The sequence below is a fragment of the Carlito syrichta genome, unplaced genomic scaffold (assembly GCF_000164805.1).
Source record: "Carlito syrichta isolate Samal-C Ts95f unplaced genomic scaffold, Tarsius_syrichta-2.0.1 Scaffold281905, whole genome shotgun sequence".
Lineage (NCBI taxonomy): Eukaryota > Metazoa > Chordata > Mammalia > Primates > Tarsiidae > Carlito > Carlito syrichta.
In genome coordinates this window covers 71422-91943 of record NW_007226001.1, presented here as the reverse complement: position 1 = coordinate 91943, position 20522 = coordinate 71422, and the positions used below count along the sequence as shown (strand labels likewise).

General features: G+C 36.8%; 1 pseudogene; it reads right to left on the bottom strand.

Moving 5' to 3' along the window:
* Positions 1–15800: 15800 nt before the first annotated feature.
* Positions 15801–20522, bottom strand: part of LOC103254484 — a 41276-nt pseudogene continuing 36554 nt past the window's right edge.

Here is a 20522-nt window from a genome sequence, read left to right as displayed (position 1 = left end):
AGTTGGAGTCTCACTCTGTCGCCCAGACTGTAGTGCAGTGGCCACTTCTGGCCACCGCAGCCTCAACCTGCTGGGCTCTGGCGATCCTTCCGCCTCAGCCTTCCAAGTAGCTGGAATTACAGGCATGCGCTACCACGCCCAGCTGATTTTTTGATTTATTGTAGAGATGAGGTCTCGCTGCCCAGGCAGGTCTCGAACCCGCGGGCGCATCTGGGGTTTTGATCAAGCATTAGTTTCAGATTCCAATTTGCATAAGGGTGTCTCCAGCGTTTTCTAAGATTCTTATAGTTTGAGGTTTTATGTTTAGGTCTTAGATCCATTTGTGTGTGGTGATAGACACGGGTCCTGTTTCATCCTTCTGCGTGTGGTCAGCCATGTTTCCAAATCCCATTTATATTGTTAAAGAGAGCAAATGTATGACTTCCTCTCCAGTTGCTTCAGCTTAATCTGGAAGCACATTTAGTTTGGAAACTGAAAGTTCAAAAGTAATTCCTCAGTACTGAATTCTGATAAGAATACTCAGGGTATTCGGTTTATAGATCATTCTTTATCTGCCTTCTTAAAGTATCTACCAAAAAAAAAAAATTGATACCTAAATGGAAAGCATGTGGATCTGCTTACATATGTTCTTTTTCTTAACTGACTTATCAAGATGGAGTACACAGGCACTTAGCAAAGTTCTGAGGGGAAAAAACCCTTAAATTCTAGAGAAATGCTGAGGACAAGGTACTTAATCTAAAGAGATTGCCTTCAAAAATGCATTTTGTTTCCACTATTGTAATTAATAGTATGACAGAGTGAAAATATCCACAAATGAAGGAAGATAGTGTGTCTTATTTCTATTTGCATGTAAAAACCTAGAGCAGTAATGTAGACCTGGCTTAGATAGACATTTAATATACATGTCACTGAATGAAATATATCCTGATATATTGAGCTCTATTCTTCCCAACATACCCAGGAGAGCAAGAAAAAACTAAATATAAAAAAAGAACTTCTCCTACATTTGTACACACACACACACACACACACACACACACACACACACACACACAGACACCCCGACCCGCCCTTTATTTTTTTTGGTCCTTCACTTGCTTTTTGTGGCTACACAAGTACTTCCCCAGCCACTGTGTAGCCAGAATCTAACCAAGACGAAGTTGAGATGAAGGTATTACCCATACTTGAAAAGCACAGGCCCTTTGCTTTTGTTTCTACCCTTTTTTCAGCCCTGTAGAATCACCAGGATTAAACTTACCTGCACTCTTCTACACTTCATTTCCACCTCTTTTTTTCAATTTTTTTAAACCTCACTATCCAGCAACTATTTTCTTCCTGAAAAGAATGTACTCATATATTTGAATCTCATAACAACCATGACTAATAACACCAGTCAGATTAAACTCTTAGTGAACAATAATTATGGGAAAGGGAATATTATTATTTCTCATATCTGCATAAACTATAATGTCAATTGTCTGTGACCTTCCTACAACTTGTATAAAAGTTTTAGAACATACAAATTCAAAATTGTATTTATGCTTTTCAATACCTTATGCCTGGGGTCCCCAACCCCCCAAGACTGGACTGTGGCCTGTTAAAAACCAGGCCACACAGCATGAGGTGAGCAGTGGGTGATCAGAGCTCCATGTTCTCTCAGATCAGCTGCGGCATTAGATTCTCACAGGAGCACAAACCCTATTATGAACTGCACACTCAAGGAATCTAGGTTACACACTCTTTATGAGAATCTAATGCTTATGATTCCTGCCCCCTTCGCTGGGCCATGGAAAAATTTCCTCCATGAAACCAGTCCCTGATGCCAAAAAATTTGGGAACCATTGCCTTATACTATTAAGTTGTCTATTTTTTAAATCCATGAATATTATTGTACTGTCAAGCAAACTAACAGCATCAGTAGGACATTCTTCACGGCAGAAAGTTTTTTGGTTAAGTTAGTGGTTCTTGAAATGTGGTCCAGAGACCACTGAACATTCCCAAGATCTTTCTATGGGTCCTGTAAGGTCAAATCCATCTTAATAGTTATTCTAGGGGAACCCTTTTTCAGGCCCCCTCACACTTGGGAGTTTTTCTGTCTTTTTAATAAATTCCTGCTTTCTAAAAAAAAAAAAAATTATTGTACAGTGTTTTTCCCCCTCTCATCTCTCATTAGTGAATAAAGATGTTTTCCAGAATCTACATGAAGTGTAGTAATGCAACAGATTGAATACAGAAGCAGATATGAAACTCCAGCTGTCTCTTATTAAGCCATAAATAAGAGTTGCAAAAATGTTCAACAATGCCATGTTCCTCACTAATTTTTTTTGCTCTGGAAAATATATTTGTATTTAAAAATATTGATGTTAACATTGATTTACATTAATATATAATGGGCTTATTGTTGTTATTCTCAAATGAAAATTGTATTAGTTTTAATTTTTAATATGGAGTCCAGCAATAGATAAGTAATGCACACAAAATATTTGGGATCCTCAACCCTTTTTAAGAGCATAGTGGTCCTGAGAGCCCAAAGATTGAGACGCACAGGACTAAGCTGTTGTTAACCTGCCAATGCCTGCAAGGCTAATTTTATCTCTGGTTCAGATTTTCTGGTAACAGCTTAAGGAAAGGTCATCTGCTATCTCTATGAGCAAGCTCGAATAAGTACCAGCTGAATTAACATTTGTGAAAATGAGTATAACCTGCAGAAGCCCCAGAGAAGAATTCATTTTAACCAGCTGCTCATTTGCTCTGCCTACCCCTGCCCTGAGCCCAGAACCTTCACTGCAGCTATCCTTTGAGACTACTTGTCAGAGATCAAACTAGAGCAACATGAGAAGACTTTTGCATTTGTGACTGTGGAATAATAACCAAAATTTGGATCTGAAATGGCTGAATCCATAATATGGTGTAAAAACCAGAGACAGGTTTCTATACCATGAGATTAGGCTGAATTAGGTACATCACAAATACAAGGACTGCTACACAGCAGGGGCCTGACGTGACTTAATCCTTTCTCACTAGAAACTAGTGACTATCGACCTACCAGGACTACGCAGCAGCAAAGAGCTCAGGCCCTGAGTCAGAGATCAAGTCAACGAGCTAAGCCAGTACTTGTGAACAGGGTGAACTTGGGACATTTAATGTACGCAATTGTTAAACAAGAAATAATCATGTCTGACTTCACAGAGAAGTTGAGAATTAAATGAGGCAATATGCAACATGCTTCATCTGCATTATTTCATTTAGCCTGCACAGCAGTAAACTTAAGACACAGATACTGTTGTGTTTCCATTTTGCAGACAGGAGAAGGCTTTGGAAAATCAAATGATTTCCCAAAGGTTGTGCCGTTATAAGTGGCATAACAGGGATTTGCTTTTGACAGTTCTAACAATAACCTACCATATTGTTGTGTTTTCTTAACAGTAAAGATTAGAAAGTGGCAAGTTCCTCTCCTTTCCGCAAGCATCTAGTATTGTGTGACGTACACACAAATAGAGTATCGTGTAAGGCCAACAAGACAACGGCAGTGGGCACACTACAGGGGAGAGAGGAAGAGGGCATCTGCAGTCCTCAAGGCATGGGAACTGGCAACTCGTCTTTTACAGAGGTTTCTAGACAGCCTCCTTTTGCATCCACACAGCACACAGGAGTTCTGCACGTTCCCCTTAAGATGCCTCTGGGATGGGGTTGAGCATCTGTGACAGATGTAAATACTGGTTTATATTTTACTAACATTTTGCACTGATGAATGACAGATGATCTTAAGAAAGGGGGTGAAATGATGTCCCATAAAAAGCTCTCACTGGAGCATTCTTCATGAAAAGGCTTGAAGCAATCCAGGTTCAGCCTTCGTTCACTGCAACGTCATCTCGCTGGGGACCGGGCACTCTAGAACTGAGATTTTCTGCACTTGCAGGGGCATGCAGAGTAGTTATGAATGATTCCCAGACTTTACCTTTAAAGAAGAGATTCTACTTGGAGCAATGTTTCCATTGATATTCCAAACAAATTAAAATCAATGACAACAACAAAACAATTTAATGCTTTTTTGAAAAGTGTGCTGTACATTATCAGCACTCATTGCAGTGAACTAGGCATTACACAGTTAATAATCTGTGCATCTATTTATGTTATGTGGTTGTGTATATCCAGGAGCCTTCTTCATTTCTGGATTGGCAATCTAAAATTATAAATAGGCGTTTACATTTAATCTCTGTGGTTACCTACCACTTTCTTCTTAACTAGATAACAGAAATTGTTTCCAATTTCAATCATCTGTTACTTATTGGAGCTACATCCTCCCCCCACGCCCACCCTTGCATTTCAGTTGTAAGTGTGAATACTGTATGAATTGGTGGTGAACCCGACTGGACCATGTTTCAACACTGAAGAAAGAGTTTTGGCTCAGGAATGAATCACAGCCATTGCCTATGAGTCCGTCTCTTCTTCAGCATAGCAAACTATAAATTTGATTTTGCTTTTCCACTGGCATGGAGATAGAAAATTACTCTGTCCATGCAAAAGTTGATGGTTTTATGTTCACCTGTGTAGGTTGACATGTGGAGCTATCATGTGCCTCTTCCTTATTGAGGGTTATTTCTGTTCTTTGAGTTGAATGGGATTATTTGCAGATCAGAGGAGGCCAGACACAATAAGTTCCAACTGCAGTTTTCCATCTTGCATTCTGACAGCACCGTTCAGGTCTGTGGAAATGATAGGCATTTTTTTATAACACCTCTTAACTAGAGTAGAGAGTGACCCTGTATCTCTCTTTGACCTCAATTTCAGAAGTATGAGAAATAAAACACCACGGTGTTTTCTAAGATTCAGTCCAAAATTATGGCTTCACACTTTCTAGTTTATGCACACATCCTCTCTCCAGGAAAAAAATAACTGTCAAGATATTTTACCTGGGTCGGGCATTGTCATCCACACCTGTAATCCCAGCACTTTTGGAGGCTAGGGTAGAGGATCATTTGAGCCCAGGAGTTCAAGACCAGCCTGGGCAGCATAGTGAGAACCATCTCTTTAAAAAAAAAAAAAATATATATATATATATTCATCTTTATGCGTAAATCAAATATTCTTCAAGGTCAAAACAACAATAAAAGGTCCAAGATGTTATAAATAGAATTCACCTACAGGAAGCCTTTTTGATACACAAATACCTAGTCCTGCAAGATTTCTTTGAATGATCATCTACACTATATACTAAATGCCACATGAAATTTAAACTCCAGCACGTTTTCCTTTCCAGAACTTCAACTTGTCCTGACTTATTCTTCCAACAGTGTTGTACTCTTGATACCTCATAGCTTCAGATCTTCCTATTTTCATGCTTATCTTACTTTTTGGAATTGATTATCAACTTCATCTTCTTAGGATCATGAGAATCTACCCTCTTGAACATGGTTTTGATTTTGATTCTACCTCTGGCAGTGTTTTCCCTGCCATCTTGTTTAATAAGACCTTCAATAGAGACCCAGCCGTTTCTTTTAAGATCATTGCTGTGGGGCCATCTTGTCCAGTTGGGCTCTGGCTCTGAAACCAGCAAAACTTTTCACAAGAAGAAAGGAAGGAAGAAAAGAAGGAGGGAGGGAAGGAGAAGAAAGACGGTAGAAAAAAAGGAAGAACAATACAGATCAAACACAAGCACATCAAATAAGTGTCTTCTAAGCTAAAATTTCTTTTGATTTCTCAAGCAGCCAAAAAAAGGAAAGAAAGAAAATAATCAATAGCTCAGTTTAAAAATTTACGGTCATCATGGTAGCCTTCATTTGGTTTTGTTAATGAAATTTTAGCGCTACCATCACTGCTAATATTTGTTTCTAGTGTCTAATATGACATTTTGTCAGAAACTATTTTCTGATGTGTGCAAAAAGTGGGGTCAGTTGAGAAAATTTCCCAACTCCTGTCACTTCCCCCAGTATCTAATATGATCACGGTGGTAACTCTTGGCTTGGCTCTGAGCCCTAATGTTCTGCTGTGCTGTGGTTCTTTCTACCTCAGCAAAGAGAGCTGTTTCCCAAAATTCACAGAAAGTAGGTTTTAGAGACCACTCTCTCAAACATCATGCTCTGTTACTTCATGTTAATAGAAGAGAGTTTAGAAAAGTACAGACTTGGATTCAAATTCTGATCCTTGCTAGGTGACACGGAGAACATCTCCATCCATAAAAATAACAGTAATACTTTTAGATCTGTTATGAGGTCAAAATAAAGAAAGTATTTATAAACGTACCTATCAAAGTGGTTGGCATTTATGATGTGCTAAATATGTACAATAAACTCTTTCAGTAACTGAGAGGCCAAATTTGCTATCATTGTGCTACTTTCTGCATCCAAGTTTTATTAAACCAGTGCACTATACATCCCCAGGAAGAGAGTCATCACTTCATTTTGGAGGCGGCTGAGCACTGCCAGACATGATAGGGTCCAGAATTAAAGCATATCATAGTTTCCTTTCAAGCATTGTAAAGGGACCCACCTAAGTCAAAATGCTTGTACCTTTCATTGGAAAAGGCCTTACTTCCCTTACTCTTGTGAATAGACTTACTGTTATTAACCAGAGAAGCATCACTTTTATTTGTTCTCTAGCCAGAATGGAAAGTTTTGTAATCCCATCAGGATATGTGTCTTCCACTTCAAGCTCATTCTTCATGGGTTTAACTGACCTGAGACCAAAATCTTAATAAAAAAATTGTTTCAATACTAAGTAACCCAAAGAAGGGTTATTTTTATAAATGCGTGATTAATGTGACCATAATGCTGCCTCCCTGGAATCAGACTGAGCGGTGAACTAGATTGCACAAAAGAAAGACACAGAAGCAAAACTTAATAATTATTTGTCTTCCCTTTTTAAAACTGGTAATAAATGAGATAAATGAGTCAGAATCCTAGCAATACAGCAGATATTTCCATCTGTAATGACTTAACTTTTATGTCTGACAGTCTCTTATTCAATGGAATTTGTCAGAAAAAGAGAGCTGTTTGTGGAAGAGGCCTTATTTTATCCTCTCAAGTCATGAACTATAAATAGAACAGTGCCAGAAAATGTTTCCTGAATTAGGTATTCATGTACATTTGGGTTAAATAAATAATTCAATTCAAAGGGAGAGTCATCTACTTTTCTTTGTCATCTTTAAGATTTCACACTTAGATTTCACAATACATGCTGTAGGCATGTGTTACATCTTTTTGGAATGTCTCTGTAACCTTGACATCTTTTCTTACCATCATGATTCTTGCATAAAATATCACTTAGCATAGAATATTACAATTACATAGAACTTTTCTGTAATTTCTCCATACTGCCATCTATCCTGTACAATATTTCCAGATTTTAATTTCTAAAACGCAAACTAGGCAGCCCTCTACCCCAAACCACATTTTTAAAAAAGTCTTTCAGTCCACAGCATTTTCCCCTTAATGCTCCATAATGCAAACTTTTCAGTTCAACCTAATAAGTCTTACATTACTACCCAATCACTCATGAGCATGCATCATAATCCATGACACTGCCAATCCTCAGACTTGGAATACCTTTTCTCCTCATTTTCTTCTTTTTTAGTAAAAGTTTTTGAGGATTGGGAGAAACTGTTTACTTTGGTATTTTACCTCAGATATGCTGATTTGGGATCAATACACCAGAGAAGTTGAGTGACATCAATAAAACAGCAGAGTAGGGTGCCCCAAGCTCTCATCCTTTTGCAGAAACATCAAAGGCCAAACAGAAATTGTCAGAACCAACTTTGCCAGAATGCTAGGAAATAATCAATGATCTATAGTAAAGAAGCAAATACTAATTTTTTTTTAAGACAAGACAAAGCTGCCCACTCTCACCCCTACTGTTCAACATAGTATGGAAGTCCTAGCTAGAGTGATCAGACAAGACAAGGAAATCAGAGGTATCAAAATAGGAAAAGAGGAAGTTAAATTATCCCACTTTACTGACGCTTATGATCCTATCCCTGGAAAACCCAAGGGCATCTGCCAAAAAACTCCTTGTACTGATAAAGGACTTTGGCAAAGTCTCAGAGTACAAAATCAATGTGCAAGAGACAACAACAATACACTGACAATCCTATACTCCAACAATAAACAAACATAAATCCAAATAAAAAGCACAATCCCATTCCCAATAGCCAAAAAAAAGAACAAGAAAAAGAAAGAAATACCTCATCATCTTGCCAACCAGAGAAGTGAAAGACCTTTACAATGTAAACTACAAAATATTGCTCAAAGAAATCCAAGAAGACACAAACAAATGGAAAAATATTCCATGCTTATGGATTGAAAGGATCAACATTGTTAAGATGTCCACCCTACCCAAGACAATCTACAGACTCAAAACAATGCCCATCAAATTACCAACAGCATTCTTCTCAGATCTGAAAATGACAATACAGAAATTCATATGGAAACAAAAAAGACCACAAATAGCCATAAACAATTCTTAGCAAAAGAAACAAAGTGGGAGGTATCACACTTCTAAACTTTAAACTTGATTATAATGTTACAATAATCAAAACAGGCTGTTATTGGTACAAAAGAGGCATATAGACCAATGGAACAGGATGGAAATTCCGGAAGCAAAACCTCAATTTCTCAGCCAAATCAATTTTGACAAAGCCTCCACCCACAACCACTGGTGAGAGGAGAACCTATTCAGTAAATGACGCTGAGAAAACTGGCTGACCACAAGCAGAAGAATGAAATGGAACCCCTACCTATCACCATACAAAAAAATCAACTCTAAATGGACCAAAGACCTAAATGTAAAACCTCAAACTATAAGAACCTTAGAAAATGCAGGAGACACCCAATGCAAGAGACACCCAATTCCATAAGGAAATTGGAAGAAAATGCAGGAGGCACTCAATTTCCATAAGGAAATTGGAACTGGCAACCAATTCCTGATCAAAATCCCAAAAGCCCATGCCACATGAGATAAGATGGACAAGTGGGACCTCATTATTGAAAAGCTTCTGCAAAGCAATAGAAACTCTCAAAAGAGTGCATAGACAGCCCACATAAAGAGAAAATATTTTCCAACTGTACATCTGATAAAGACCTGACATCCAGGATCTATAAGGAACTCAAATGAGACAAAAGGAAAAACCAAACAGCCCTATTAAAAAGTGGACAAATGATATGAATAGACACTTCTCACACTTCTCAAAAGAAGACATATAAGCAGCCAAAAACACATGAAAAAAATGCTCAGCTTCAGTCATCATCAAAAAAATGCAAACTAAAACCCCACTGATATATCACCTAACTCCAGTAAGAATGGCCATCATTAATAAAAAAAAAAAAATAGTAAATAAATAAATAAATAAACTGGCATATACTGGAGAGGATGTGGAGAATAGAGAACACTTCTATATTGTTGGTGAGAGTATAAATTAATACAACCTCTGTGGAAAACAATATGGTGATTTAAAAAAAATCTAAACTTCAACCTGGAAATGATCCAGTAATACACCTTCTGGGAACATACCTAGAGGAACTAAAATCATTCTACCAAAAAGATACCTGCTGACACATGTTTATTGCAGCACTATTCACAATAGCAAAAACATGGAACCAACCCTGCTGCCCATTGAAAGTTGACTGGATAAAAAAAATTGGTACATATACATGATAGAATATTATGTAGCCATAAAGAAGGACAAAATTATGGAATCTGCAGCAACATGGATGAATTTAGAGCCCATCATACTCAGTGATCTATTATAGAAACAAAGAACTGAGTACCATGTTGGATCTTTGTCAGATATACAGTTAGCAAATATTTTTTTTCCATTCTGTGGATTGTCTCCCTTCTCTCTTGTTAATTTCTTTTGCTTTGCAAAAGCTTTTCAGTTTGATGAGGTCCCACTTATCTATCTTATCTTCTATGTCATACACCTTTGAGGTTATGATCAAGAATTGGTTGATCGTATCTCCTGCATTTTCTTCTAAGATTCTTATAGTTTGAGGTTTTATATTTAAGTCTTTCATCCATTTAGAGCTGATATTTGTGTATGGTGATAGGTAGGGATCCTATTTCATTCTTCTGCATGCAGACAGTCAGTTTTCCCAATACCATTTACCGAATAGAGTGTCTCCTCTCCCCAGTGGTTTTTGTTCATGGCTTTGTCAATGAAGAATTGGTTGAGAAATTGAGGTTTTGCTTCCAGAATCTCTATCCTGTTCTATTGATTTATATACCTATTCTTGTACCAATACCAAGAAGTGTGATACTTTCCACTTTGTTTCTTTTACTGAGGATGGTTTTTGGATGTTCATGGTCTTTTATGTTTCCATATGAATTTCTGTATTGTTGTTTCCAGGTCTGAGAAGAATGTTGTTGGTAATTTGATGAATATTGCATTGAGTCTGTAGATTGCCCTGGGAACGATGGACATCTTAACAATGCTGATTCTTCCAGTCCATGAGCCTGGAATATTTTTCCATTTGTTTGTGTCTTCTTGGATTTCTTTGAGCAGTGTTTTATAGTTTCATTGTAAAGGTCTTTCACTTCTGTGGTTAGAAAGATGCCAAGGTAATGTATTTTTGTGTGGCTATTGTGAATGGGATTGTGCTTTTTACTTGGTCCTCTGCCTGTTTGTTGTTGGTGTATAAAAATGCAATTGCCTTTTTTTAATTGATTTTGTACCCTGAGATTTTGCCAAAGTCATTTATCAGTGCAAGGAGATTTTTCACAGATTCGCTTGGGTTTTCAAGGGATAGGATCATATCATCAGCAATGAGGGATAACTTAACTTTCTCTTATCCTATTTGGATATTCCTTTCCCTAATTGGATGCATTCTATTCATGACCACATGGAACATACTCCAAGATCAACCACATCCTCAGCCATAAATCAATCATAATCAAATTCCATAAGACTGAAATAACACCATGTCTTCTCAGACCACAATGCAATAAAAATAAATATCACCACCAACAAGACCCCCTCCCAAAAGACACAAAGACATGGACACTAAATAACATACCACTGAATGACTTCTGAGTCAATAAGGAAGTCGAAACAGAAACTAAAAGATTTCTGGAAACAAATGAAAACAAATCTCTGGGATGCCATGAAAATATTAATAAGAGGAAACTTGATAACTCTACACATACACACATTAAAAAAAATAAAGATCACAAGTAAACAGACTGACATCACACCTAAAAGAGCTGGAAAGACAAGATCACCAAAACCCTAACTTTAGCAGAAGAATCCAGATCACCAAAATAAAATCCCAACTACAGGACATACAAGACAAAAGTATTATAGAAAAAAATTCAACAAAACAGAAAGCTGGTACTTTGAGAAGATATATACAATAGAAAAACCCCTAGCCGGATTGAGAAAAAGAGAGAAAATAAACATTCAGAAATGCAAAAGATGAAGTTACAACTGACCCCAAAGAAATTCAAAAGATTATCAGAGATTACTATGCACACCTGTATGGAAACAAACTTGAAAACCTAAATGAAATGTAAGACTTTCTGACATCACACAACCTCCCAAGGTTGAAACAAGAAGAAATTCAGGCACTAAACAGACCAATAGCAACCCTGCAAATCAACTCCATCATAAGAAATCTACCTACAAAAAAAAAAGCCCTGAAATATATTCAGTTAATTTTATTTGTTTTATTTAAAACAATATTTAATCTCCTTGGGAAAATGTGCATATATGAATGTACTTTTTAATGACTTTGCATTACATTTTAAATTAATCTTGTGTAAAGTAATGTTACTAGAGATTTGATTCTATTAATGTCATTAGGATGAATTTTCATTTTCACAGAGGATTTTTACTTCTTTCATCCATAATACCTGGTCATAATTGAAAAGGAATAAGCCATTATCTTTATTTCTTCAAGTTTTTAGATGAAACAATTTTAATACAAAAATATGTATTTATTTAATTTGGAGAATTATCATTTTAAAAATTATTTAATTGCTCTAGGGGAAGAAATACACAGGCAAGTGAAAAAATGAGTTTGATGTTTGGAAATATGAAAGAAGAAACTAAAATAATTTTAATACCAATCAGGCATCAAGATATGACAGTCATTGTACCATGTTTTAGCATTTTATATGAACACGTTTTTAAAAGTTCCTTTAATCTAGAGGTTCTGGTGAAAGGAAGAAGAGAAATTTCATGTGCATAAAACCAACATGAAAGGTAGAAAGGACATTTTAAAGAACAAAAGACAATTTTGTAAGAAATTTTTGGAGCAAATAAAGAAAATTCATGGAGAAAAAGTTGCATGAGGAGGTAAGACTAAAAGGTAGGTTATGACCATTAAATTTTTACCTAAAATGTTTGAAAAGTATTCTGTAATAAATACAAGCTAATACTTATTAATTCACTTTCCTTGTGCCAGTCACTAAAATTATTTTAATAATCCCATGAGGTTGGAACTAAATGTTTCACTCTGAGTAAAGCCAGTCTTAGAGACATAGCATCATATGCCCAAGATATAGATGGCATTACAGTCCAAAGATTTCTGATTCTAAATTGCACATTCTTATTCATTCTAATATACTTCTGATATCCATTAATATTTTCTGTTACACAGAATAAGAAAACTAGTGAATCATATCTCTGAAGGTATTGGCATCTTGATTCATGTAATTTCTTGGTCTAACAAAGCCTTTAAACAATTCTGGCAAAATAGAAAATGAACTTACAGAAAATCTTCCCATTACAAACACATAGAAATTCTGGACAAATAAGACAAAAATTAATTTTTAGCTGCATGCAAAGAAAAAAATGGAAAAGTTCCAGCTAGAAACAGGAAATTCAAATATGCGAATATCATTCAAGTATTGAATATCATTCAAATATCTGAATGATAACACTGAACACATATGTAGGTCCTACTGGCTGAGATTGAGGTTTTAATACACAAAAGGAGACAGAAGTTTTGGTATGGGCTAACTCAAGATGAGAATTGGCACTGAGATCACCTTCATAGAATGTAGAACTTGGAATAATTATACCTCTGTGTAGAAAAACTCTACTTCCCAACTGAGAAACAATCCAGAATTCTGCTCTGCCCAGAAATCTGGGTGAAAATAAAACTCATGTCTTATGAGAAATCAGAACCCCAGAGCTAAATGTGTGTAGGACCCAAGCCTACAACTTGTAGAAATTGGTAAAAGATTGGAAGTATACTCCTTAGTAACAGTAGCAAGAGTACTGCTTACACCACCATTATTAAACATCCGATTAAATTAAGAAGATATCTGTAACACATTAATGGAGAAAATTATAAAACATTTCTTCAGTATACATAAGTCATCATGTGCATACGTAAGAAAAATTGATATGCTAAAAAAAGTAATCTTTCTAAAATCACTATATTTTTAGAAAAAATTACCAAGCTGAGAATAAAATACTTGTAGTGAGAGAAAGACAAAATTTAGGCAGGAAATTTTGAACAAGAAGACAAAGACTTATAATATCAAATACAATGGTATGGTAATTAAAAGACAGGAGCAGTCTTGTAAGAATAGAAATATGGAATAGAGATCACAGAACAGAACCAAGTTTCTATGAACAATTATAAGAGATACAGTATTAAAATTTAGAGGGAGGAAAGGGGCATATTTATGGGGGGAAATTATAAAAATGGGAAAAATCAAATCAAATCTTTACATTCTAATGGAAGTAAAAGTCAGGTGGAACAAATAACTCTATACAGAAAGGCAAATTTTAAAATTGCTGTAAAGAAATTTAGGGGAAGGTTCCAAGGAAAATTATAGAGGACATGATAGTTTTCAACTTTCCAAATTCTCCCACAAAATGAGTAAAATAACTAGAATAACAAAATATCTTGCCAAACTCTACATCAAAAACAAGCAACAAGGTATCTCCATGAACCCTAAAATTTGAGGAATTGAGGCCACTCCAACTAGAATAAGTTTTGCATAGTTGTGACAATTTTGAGAGATGAAGCAGAGGGTAGGCAAATATGTTTCTGATACCTAAAAAAGCTGCAGAACCCAGAAACTGATTTTTTCAAGAACTTAAAATTGACGTGTTCATTTTGGAATACTCGATGGGCCATTCTTAAAACAACACCAAAACTGGGAGCTGATTTCATGAGCTCTAATTTTTTAGTGCAAAAGTACAGCAAAAGTTAGATGGTACAAGTTAGTTTGTACCCTATGAAAATGTGAAATAAAACGACTTAACTTTCCTCTTATGACAAAGACTAGCTTTCAGAATGATCTGTTGTGAGTAGAATATAAACTTAGCAGGACAGAAACATGAAGACTAAATGAAAGAAAAGTCACAGATAAAAGTAGAAGAGGAGAACAGAGAAAGTAGGTCACAGAAAGTAGAACATGTTTTTGGATTCTTCACGAGAAACTCTATAAGTAGGAAGGTAGAAATGCTTTGCAGGCATTCATTTCTCTTCTAAGAGTGTAAAAAAAAATCCATCTCACTTAAGAACAAAGGACGGTGGTCAAGGCATATAAAGTTGTTGTAAGCTTTTTTAAATGCCCAGAACCATGTAGTATTATGAAAAATTTATAATTAAACAGTATGGCAATCACATCTGGACAGGCAGAACAATTTAAAAATCTAAAGTAGACTCAATTTTATATGAAAGTTTAGTAAAGACAGCATCTCAATTGGGTGAAAAAGATATGGACTTTTTTATAAGTGATGTTAGGATAACTAGAGAGATCTATGTGGCCAAAAAAGGATAAAATGTTACCATTCTTCATACTTACCGAGGATAAATTCCAAGTAAAGTAGACATTCTAAATTTTAAAAAATGAAACCACAGGAATACTAGATGAAATTCTGAGAGAAGCACGCACACTTAAAACAATGAAAATTCCCAGAAAACTGAGCCTTATTAAACTTATATGTAAGCTTATTATAAAAATGATCTAAGATTTTTTTTTTTGCTCTACAATTACATAATGTTTTCATATTCATTGACTGATGACCCTTTTACATTGATCTTTTGTGGTAAGTAAAGCCATGGCACCTCCCCTAAAAATATAGAAAGTGACTTTCAGAAATTCCAAGAAAACTTTCACTGGTCATATATATGCAGGGAATGATGGAGCTGAAAAAGAAAATAGATTCTGAATCCAGGTATAGTGTTTCTTTTATTTCATCATACTATTCTTCCTATATTCTTTTGTTTGTTTGTTTTGCCTGCTCTAAATGCCTTTTTTTCCTAACATTTTTTCTTTTTACTTTCCTTCTCTTCTCTTACTATCTTTCTTTTTCCTATAGAGAAAGGTACTAGGAAGATCGATGAATTGTTAAATGAATGGTTGAGTGGGGATGGATAAACGAGTGAGTGGATGGATGGACAGATGGACGGATGGACGGATGCGTGAGTATTTGGGTGAGTCGATGGATGCATAAGTTACTGGATAGGTATATAAACAGAAAGATATAGAGATAAGGGGCTTAAGAGATGAGCACACATGTTTAAGTGATGCATCAGTGAGAAAATATAATGAACCTATCTGTTTTCAACCTAGATTATAAAGTAGCAAGGAACGGCATATACCACCATCATCATGTCTGGGAAGACCACAATTAGAGCAAGTATTTTGTGCATTTTTCATATCGCCGTCACACTTTCATAATCTGTTCAGAAAATCTGATTGGAGAAGAAAAAGGTATTTTCTAAACAATAACTGTATCATATCATGGTTCTTGGCTCTTTAGAAAAACAAAAAATAGCAATAGTTATTATTTTTTTACTAGTTGTCAAATGACCTTTTATTGAAATATATTTCCTTTTTGCTTCCTAACTGGCAGGGCATTCCACTGCGCCACTATTGATATCATCTATGATGTCATGGGGTGGGGCCATCAACATGGAAGCCCACCAACTGAGCAGTCCCCAGGATCTCTTCAATGGTTCCAGAGAGTTCTCTAGCTAAAGACTGGTGTCGCAGTTGTCGGGCAGTATCGACAATCTCATCAAAAGTGATGTTCCTGCTGTGTTTAATGTTCTGTTTCTTTCTGGCTCACAGTGGTTCCTTGAGGGCTTTGATGGTCAGGGCACAGGCAGAAGGTCCCACCTCAATCTGGGCCTGTCTGTTGTGAATGGCCAGTTTCACTGTAATCTTCAGAACCTTCCAGTCACCGGTTGCCTTGGCGATGTCATCACCAGCCTTTTTTGGAGACGGACCCAGGGGGCCGATCTTGGGGGCCAGCACAGACGTGGCACCGACCTCGCCCCTGGTGTATCTCAGGTTCACGACTTTGATCTCGTTGGGGCCAAACTTGGCCAGCATCGTGGAGGCAGTTGGTGTTGGATGAACCCGAATTTGGGGCCACCGAAGAAAGCTGTACTTGGGCCTCTGCCAAGCCAAACACTGAAAGCAGTACTTGTTTTTTTATTTCTCCTTTCTCCAGGCCTTTCTTATGGTCAATCTGTCACAGATAATGAAGTGTGACTCTGGTCCCCACTTGACAAGATGCTGGGGATAATTTGCTAGGTGGAGTAGGAATCGCAAATAATCATTTCTGGCAATGATATGTTACTGACCACTTTCTGCCAAGAGTGATTTGCTGTTTGCTGAAGTTGCCAGGATTGATTAGTATTTACTAATAAATTTTGTAAAACTTTGTGATTCTGTGCTTGACCTTTTCAGCCAAAACATTTTATCTGTTGTAATCTCCAGGGTCATTTTGAAAAGATCATAGAGGGCTCCATAAACAATTTTAAAAACAAATTTTAATAACAAATCAGAGTGATTGTACCTGCCAGCCTGCCAAACACCTATTTTCTGTGGCCTGCTGAAGAAGATAACTTTCTTCCACTCATCTGAATTCCCAAGAGTTATCTCTGTTAATAGTCTTGTGAGTTATTAACAGACACAGATTATTAGTACAGAGCAGTCACTTAGCTGCACAATTGCCAAATAACTGTTTCTGCAGTGCTAAATACAGAATGTCATCTTCAGCTAACATTGTAAAATCTGGCTATGCCGCAGTGAAGCCGACACCATTTCTTTACAAAGTGACTGCGTGAGTGTTCAGATAGTCTCAACAGATCATCAATCAAACTTTGATTAAGTTGGAAAAGTGTGTTGGGGTTAGAACACTGAGCTCTGATTTTTATTCTCCTTCTACTTGGTGAATGTATCTAAACAATGAAGTCAAGCTAAATATGCAAATAATCTATCTGTGAAAGGAGGGAAGAACCACTAGATTTTCTTTTCCACCGGTAAGGAACTTTGGGAATTAAAATAAGTGGAGCAATTTTCTCAAAACTTTGTTACTTGAATCTCCTGAACCCATAGTGACTAGGAGAACCTGAAAGTAAATAGAGGTAAGTGCACAGCATGGAGCATCTAGATTTCAATCCTTGTGCTAGATAATGTAAAAATATGGGAAAAACTAGCCTTTACACATCTCAGCATCAATCACTGAGTATGAACTCTACCCCTAATACCTGGTCACATATTATTATTTTCTTGATAAATGTATAGAATGTTTGTTATCAGTCAGTCAGTTGGTCAGTAAGTAAGTCATTCTTAGAATCATAAGATGGTTGGCTGGAGCTTAAAACAATTTTGTATTTCATAAATTTGTTTATATTACCAAAGATCCTTTTTAAATGCTGTGTGCCCTAAGATTTCTATTTCTGTGAGAGTAGAGTAGATATACTTTCCCCCATTTTTTCCACTTATTACAAGTGAACATTACATGTAACATGAACATAAGAAGACCTGAAAAGTGGAGAGAAGAAGTAGACAGGCTAAAGATATCTGGACCCAAGAAATGGAATCTTTGTGAGTTCCTTTAGTGTTCTTTATGCTTCATAAACCTGGAGTTGAAAAAGTCCGAAACCTGGACATTCCAATGAGTAAAGACCATCCCCCCACAAAAAAATAGAAAAGCCTCAACGAAAGTCTACTGTCTAGCCAAAATACCAGAAAAAGAGGCAGCCAAGCAAGACAAGAAATAGGATGACTTTCCTATTCTAGCCAAGCAAAACAAAAAACTGTGGTCCCGATTATACCCACTCTAGCAAAGGCTGAGAGGGAAGCCTAGACTACCATGCACACTAGGTTGTGACAAAAGGTTGCACCACTCCAGAATTTCTGATTCTTACTTGGTCTTCTTTGAGTTTGTCACTAGTAGATAAGTCCTAGAAGAATGCCTAAAAGAAGTTGTCTAAACAGAAAGGAAATAATAAAACAACTTTGGGAGTTAGGAAAGAAAGAAAACAATTAACAAAAATATGGTTAGATATAGGAGGGTTTTATTTTTCTTCTTTTGAGTTTTCTAAATTATGTTTAACAGTTGGGGCAAAAATTATAGTACTGTCTCTAATGTGGTTGTAAGTATATAGAAAGTAAATATTTTAGACAATTAAAAAGGAGAAAGGATAAAGAAATGTAAGGTTTTTATATTTTACTCAAACTAGTAGAATGATAATGTCTGCAAACTATAAGTTATATGTATATAATGCAATTCATTACATATATAATGCAATGCCCATATATAGGGCAAGCACTAAAACTTCGAGTGTACAAGATATACTCAAAGACACTATTGATAAATCAAAATGGAATTCTAAAATGTTTAAGTCTACCTACTGGAGATAGGAAACAGAAAACAGAGAAATGTAAAACAGTCAAACAAAAAAATTTAGGATGGCATACTTGGCTCAGCACAGTAGTTCATGCCTATAATCACAGCACTTTTGGAGTCCAAGGCAAGAGGATTGCTTGAATCCAGGAGTTCAAGACCAATTTGGACAACATAGCAAGACTTTCTCTCTACAAACAAATCAGAAAAATTAGCCAGGCATGGTGGTGCATGCCCGTAGTCCCAGCCACTTGGGAAGCAGAGGTGGAAGAATGACCTGAGGCCAGGAGGAAGAAGATGAAGTGAGCCATGATCATGCCATTGCACTCCAAAATAGACAACAAAGTGAGACTCTGACTCAAAAATATTGTATATATTTACTATTGTATATAGTGAAATAAAATACCAGACTTAAGCCCTATCATAGTAATAATTAGATCATACATAAATGATTAAAACATACCAATTTAAATAGAGTGGATTAAAAAATATCACCCAACAGTATGCTGTCTATAAGAAACTCTCTTCAAATATAACAACAAAGTCAAGTTGAAAATAAAAGGATAGGAAAAGAAAACATATTTTGCAAACATTAATCATAGGAAAACAAGAGCAGCTTCTTAACATTAGATAAAGTAGACTTGAGAGCAAAGAAAACTACCAGAGACAAGGAAGGATACTGTATGTGATGAAAGGGTCAACCCATCAATACGCATAAACTAGCAGAACTTAAGGAGAAATAGACAAATCTGCAGTTACAATTGTCAACTTCGTTGCCTCAATAATTAAGGCTGGGCACACTGACTTGCCTGTAATCCCACTACTTTAGGATGGAGAGGCAGGAGGATTGTTTGAAGTTGGAGACTAGCCTGGGCAACATAGGGAGACCGCTAGCTCTGCAAAAAAAATTGCAAAAACAAATCTGGGTGTGGTGTGTGTGCTTGTAGTTCCAGCAACTCAGGAGACTGAGGTGGAAGGGTCGTTTGAGCTCAGGAAGCTAAGGACTACAGTGAGCTATGTCTGCACCACAGCACTCCAGCCTGGGTGGCAGTGTGAGATCCCGTCTCTAAAATAAATGAATACAGTTTTAGAAAATAATTCATTGAACTAGGCAGAAAATTGACAAGGATCTTCAACAATTCAACGGCACTGTAAACCAAAAGCTCTACTCAGCATGTGTAGAACACTTTATCCAACAAATAGGAAGGAATATACTTCTTTTCAAGGGTCTGTGCAACATATACCAAGGTAGATTATATCCTTGGCCAACCATAGAGCATGCCACAACAAATTAAAAAGAATTGAAATCATGCAGACAGTGTTCTCTGATAACAAAGGGCCCAAACTAGACATTAGTAACAGAAAAGTAATAGAAAAATCACCAGAAATTTGTAAGCTTAGCAACACGTGTCTAAATACTCCATGGGGCAAAAAGGACATTTAAAAATTAGGAAAGGGACCGGGCGCAGTGACTTAAGTCTGTAATCCCAGCTTTTGGGGGAGAGATGAAGTGAAAGAATTGCCTGAGCCTGTGGGTTCAAGACCAGCCTGGGCAACATGGTGAAACCTTATCTCTACAATAAGTAAAAAACTAGCCAGGTGTGGTGGCGTGTGCCTGTGGTTCCTGCTACTCGGAAGGCTGAGGCAGAAGGATCGCCGGAGCCCAGCAGATCAATGCTGGGGTGGCAGTGAGCGTGCCATTCCAGTCCAGCCTGGGCAACAGAGTGAGACCTCAATTCAAAAAAAAGAAATTAGCCGGGCTCGGTGGCTCAGTCTGTAATCCCGCGCCTTTGGGAGGCTGAGGTGAGTGGATTGCCTGAGCCCGCGGGTTTGAGACCCACCTGGGCAGTGAGACCTCATCTCTACAATAAATCAAAAAATCAGCCGGGCGTGGTAGCGCATGCCTGTAATTTCTGGCTACTCG